General features: G+C 40.6%; 1 long non-coding RNA gene across 1 annotated transcript; it reads left to right on the top strand.

Annotated features, from left to right (window-relative positions):
* Positions 1 to 4962: 4962 nt before the first annotated feature.
* LOC147602785 (uncharacterized) lies at positions 4963 to 5321 on the top strand. The gene is made up of 2 exons (XR_015265742.1): positions 4963 to 5078; positions 5168 to 5321. It is a non-coding gene; the product is annotated as an uncharacterized LOC147602785 (long non-coding RNA).
* The last annotated feature ends 214 nt before the right edge of the window (positions 5322 to 5535 follow it).

Raw genomic sequence — 5535 nt, 5'->3', positions numbered from 1 at the left:
ACTATGCAAATATTTTTATTTGCATCAACCTCCTTAGGCATCAACCTTTGGCATAGATTGTTTCCCTTTATATGAGTCAACTTTAGGAATCAACCTTAGGCATAGATTGTTTCCCATTATGTGCATCAACCCTAGGCATCAACCTTAGGCATGGATGCATCTAAATCCTTATTCACATTTATGTAGGCATTATAAAGCACCAATCCTTTCATGAAGTTATGTGAATTCTCTTTTGAGTTCTTGAACCATCTCTCTTCATTTTTTCTTAATCTCTTGCAACAACTATACACATCCATCATGGTCTACACCATCATCATCATCATTTGCATACATTGATCAATTGTGGACCCTCATAGGCACTACACGCATTCAAATTCACTTGAAACCATCAACTATCACCATGAGGCTCATCATCATGCATGACGTCTTTCGCTTTGGCAACCGTTTGCACACTACACTCTCATCTTGTGACCTTTGCTGCATTTGAGCTTTGCTTGGTAAGTTATCATATGCATGATGTCTTTCTCTTTGGCAACCATTTTTCAGACTAGCACTCTCATCTTGTGACCTTTGTTGCATTTGAGCTTTTCATGGTACATGACCGTAATTAATATATACATGCCCGCAATAATTATTATCCAGCATCCCCACCCAAATAGGTTTTTTACTCAAAACCAATATATATCATAAGGGCATGAAACCCACATGAGTGAAGAACATCATAACATCCCCATGAACCTCAAATCTCTTCATCCAATGTTGAGTGGATTCCAATGAGGTCAAATCTGTCCAAGATACTAAATCATCATCTAAAGAGTCAAATCCTTCATGGATAAAGTCTGAGAAATCCCTTTAGCATTGCACCATGTTGATGCTTCCCAACATGAATGTGCCAAATGAATGAGGTTTCAAAAATTATGAATTCCGGGAATTTCTAGCAAGCATAAACATCAACATTTGCACCCAAAAGCTAATCATGGCCATATAGTATGGAGGTGGAATATGCCATATGCACTCAGTGGTAAGAAAGTTTTCTTACTCGCCGCAATCATCCATGATTTCTAATTGTTTGTTGAATGAGGTGAAAGACAAAATCTCTTTGCGGAAGATTGTGGAGCATAACGAGCAACTATGGTGGATCATAACCACAAAATAGCATGATTAGCATCATGATTGAGTGTCAATGATGGTAATTAAGCCTGATGAAGCATTAATCAAACTCCTGGGGGATTAATGCATAAACAAGATCTCTCGGTTACTCATAAAAACAAGCCTCTTTTATAGGCACATTAATACAAGAATAAGGAGCCTCCTTTATAGGCACATTAATATAAGAATAAGGAGCCAAGTGTGATTCCCCCATAATTTCTCTAGTAGTCTCTCACTTTTCGACCAATTTTCCTCTCCAAATTATAGGCCTTCAGCAGCTAGATTGAAGGTGGGCTCATTTGTTCTTTGTCCTCGCTTGATTTTGTAGAAATTGATCATCCTAGGGAGAAATGAAGACTTCTATTTTCTTACTGCCATTCACAAAGCTTAAGTGACTCTAAGGTTGTTTGGACTAATCCACCTTTGGGTAAATGACTCCTCCTAGTAGTGTGGTAGTGATGGGTAATGGTTGCATTCCCAACATACTCCCCCTCAAGTGTTATCCCCATCACTTTGACATATGGATTGAACCTATTTTGATACATAGATTTTAACCATTTAGAAATGGTTGATAGAGTGGGGAGGTGAAGTGTTATCCATCACTTTGACATATATTTAGAAATGGTTGATAGAGTGGGGAGGTGAAGTGTTATCCATCACTTTGACATATGGATTGAACCAATTTTGATACATAGATTTTAACCATTTAAAAATGGTTGATAGAGTGGGGAGGTGCCGTATAGACCTTTGGTCTTATTACAATTCCTAATCATACCGTTACGTTGTCTCCGTGTTGTCACATTTCGCACGCCTAAATTTATCGTCCTTTTGGCATGATGCTATATATCACAACAGGTGGGTGACTAAAAGGTTCACGCTTTGCAGCAAAGCGTGTGGGATCTATATATATATATATATATATGGGCCTTGCTTTGCTGCTAAGAGCAAGCTCTTCTACAGCCCCGTCTCTCACATTGTCATTATGGCAGCTGCCTATTGCTGTTCCAAGCGCCTGTGTTGCTCTCTCCACTTCTTTTTGAAGCTGTTGTGGTGATACTTATAATCATGGGGTGCGATCTTCCAAGCGCGAGGTCATGCAATGACCCACACGGGCCCCCTAAACATCACACTAAGACTCCCTCGGTGCCGCCCACCACTAAGCCTCCCTCAGTTCCTCCTACAGTTCCTGCTACGCCTCCCTCTGTGCCCACCCTCGGGACTATTTGACACCACACCTCCAAGAGGGATGAGGGCCATGGTTTCTCCGGCCGTTGGATTGAGATTTAGAATCTAAAGATTCTCAACGAATATAAAGTGGAGGCGTTAGATTCTCGATCATAAAGAGGAGGGGGCATTGTGGATGTCAGTGGATAAAAATCGGATTAATGGCGTGCGCGCGACGCTACTGTTTTTTTTTTCCAAAAATGAAGCAAAACCAGCTGGTCGAGCGCTACTGTTTTTTTTTTCAAAAATCAAGCAAAACCAAGCAAAACCGGCTGCTTCCAGCGCCTTGCGACTCATCTGCTTCCAGCGCCTCCTCTTTATGATCGAGCGCTACTGTTTTTTTTTCAAAAATCAAGCAAAACCGGCTGCTTCCAGCGCCTTGCGACTCATTTGCTTCCAGCACCTCCTCTTTATGATCGAGCGCTACTGTTTTTTTTTTCAAAAATCAAGCAAAACCGACTGCTTCCAGCGCCTTGCGACTCATCTACTTCCAATGCCTCCTCTTTATGATCGAGCGCTACTGTTTTTTTTATCAAAAATCAAGCAAAACCAGCTGGCGCGCGTGCGATCGATTAATCTGTGCTTTTTTTCAAGAATCAAGCGAAACCAGTTACTTGATGCGCCTTGCGAACCATCTGCTTCCAGTGCCTCCATCATTATCTTGATAGGAAGCTACTGCGAACCAGCTACTACTGCTGTTCAGGCTCCTTGCAATCGCCTTGCGAACCGGCTACTTCCAGCTGCTCCTTGCAATCTCGGCTGCCTCTTGCACTACTGCGAAGGTCACCTCCATCACCTTCATCATTATCTTGATCGAGCACTACTGCTCCTTGCAATCGCCTTGCGAACTGGCTGCTTCCAGCGCTATTGCGAAAGGTCAGGTCTCGACTTTTTCATTTCAAAACCTTGATATATATTAATTCGATTAAGGTGAAAATAGAACCTAATCATTGAAATGAAAAAGTGTTTTTAAACACCCAATTATTAAAGAAGAATCACAAAAATTTCATGTAATACATGTTTTATTTCTAAACGTGCATGATGACATTATATAATGTTGTTTGTGTACATATGTTTAGTAAGGGTAGGTTAGAAACTATGATTCTTTTTAGGGGCTTGCAATTATGCATGCTACTACATGTATAAAATATTAAGCCTTGATCTATATAATGTTCAACATCCATCGTGCTATTAGGCGCTCACGGTGTTAGTAGGGATGTTGTAGTATTTAGTCAATACTATGCATGATGGAGCTAATGGTTATATGGTCTTGTGGATGGCTACCATGAGTCTATACCTTGCACTTTCGTTTAAAGGTGAATTTGGGCTTATCCTGGATTCATCCTGGTATATAAAGAAGGGAAGTAAGAAAGTCACATTAATGACCTTTTGAGGCCGAAGTTGGCCTATAAGACAAATTAAAGGCGGACTTATTGGCAGTACATTCCACACTTTGAGATGCTATAAATGACACTAAGAAAAAGTGAAAAAAAGTTAAAGCGCATCAAATAGAAACTGCTCTCGATAAGTGAGAGAGGAGAAAGTTGTGTGTGTGCGTCTTTGCATCGAGTCGCTTAATTACCTTTGCATTGAATCAATGAGTCATACTTGAGTTGTGGATGAGCTTCACATGCTTAAGAAAAGTCAACTAATGTATGGTGTTTTTTTCATGAGGTCGATGGCCACCGATGAAACACAATTGTTTGAAGATGTTTTGCTTGACGACGGTCGTACCGCTCGTTTGTGCATTGCTACAGAGGAGTGTCTCGCAAGTTGAATGTATGATACCTCAGGTGAGGTGATATGATGGACCATTTGCGCAAAAAGCATCATATCAAAGTAGATATTCCTATGCGAAAGGGTGGTCGTCCTCTAGGTCATCGCACTCAAGAGGCCCCAAGAGCTTTGTACACAAAGCAATGTCGTGCTCGCTTTGAAAATCTGGATCGAAAGCTCAACAAAAACACGAGGACTCGAGAAGCTCGACTTAAAAAGAGGGCTGAAGAGGATTGGGACGCAATGGGTGATGATGAAAGATCGTGCTTTGAAAGCAAGGATACTTACATTAGAGAGAAGGTCGAGAGTGCAATGCAAAAATACCTCGCGGGAAAGGATGTTCGCTTGAGTCGCATCAACAAGCGGATTGCTGAAGGCTATGAGAAACATGTGAGTATAGAATAATTGCTTTCGTTGGTAGTGCATTATATTCATGTGTGTTTGCATCATTTTGAGTAGGGTTTTCTTAATTTAGAGGCGCTTAACAGCGAAGGATAATGCAACGACATCCACACCCGTCGCCAATCCTTTAAATGATGGTTCACATGAAGTACGTGACGAAGTAGTCACTCCGGCGTAATACTCTCTTGACAGAGGCTTACTGCTTTTTTCTCATTCTTTTTTACAACGTGGTAGAGGTTCTTTTATTGTCATTAAATTTATATTGCTCATTCTCTTTTGTAGGAGAAGTTGGCGAGCTTTTTACAACGTGGTAGAGGTTCTTTTATTGTCATTAAATTTATATTGCTCATTCTCTTTTGTAGGAGAAGTTGGCGAGCTTTGACGATCAAGGGCCACTTTTAGCTTCTATGAAAGAGGATAGCGCTCGTACGTTCTTCGAGGGAAGCCGAATCTTGTGCTCATTGCAAATCAGTGAGCCAATGGAAACTCCCCTTGCAACTCGTGTGCAAATGGCCAAAAAAGCAAAGGTGTGTTAAAAATAAATTCCTTTATGTAAACGTTTCTTTCATAAAGTGTAGAATGGATATGTATCAAATGTTTCTCTAATTTTGCATAGGTTGGCATATCCACAAGGCTTGGGTCTCCTACTATTATTAGTGACTCCCCTCTATCTAGCACAAGTGCTCCCATTACCGTGGTCATTGCGAATGGAAGCACAACTATAGATGCTAACTTAAGTCAACCTTTGAAATGTGATGATTTCATTAAGAGGTAAGGCTATTTAATAGAAGTCTTTTATCTTTCATGTGTGAATCATTTTCTACTTGCATGTATGATCATACGTCTTTTACACTATGTAGGTTTGAGAGTGGTCTTGCTATTCAATTTGTGTCTCATGCATCGAATCAAGTTGTTGAGGTTGATGGTAGCCTTTTGGAGTCAATTGTGTCTCAAAAAGCATCGACACGGACAATGAATATGTGT

The sequence above is a fragment of the Cibotium barometz genome, chromosome 66 (genome assembly GCF_041138505.1).
Source record: "Cibotium barometz isolate CiBa-2024 chromosome 66, ASM4113850v1, whole genome shotgun sequence".
NCBI classification, from domain to species: domain Eukaryota; kingdom Viridiplantae; phylum Streptophyta; class Polypodiopsida; order Cyatheales; family Cibotiaceae; genus Cibotium; species Cibotium barometz.
The sequence above is the reverse complement of the archived record's forward strand: the minus strand, read 5'-3'. Positions and strand labels throughout refer to the sequence as shown.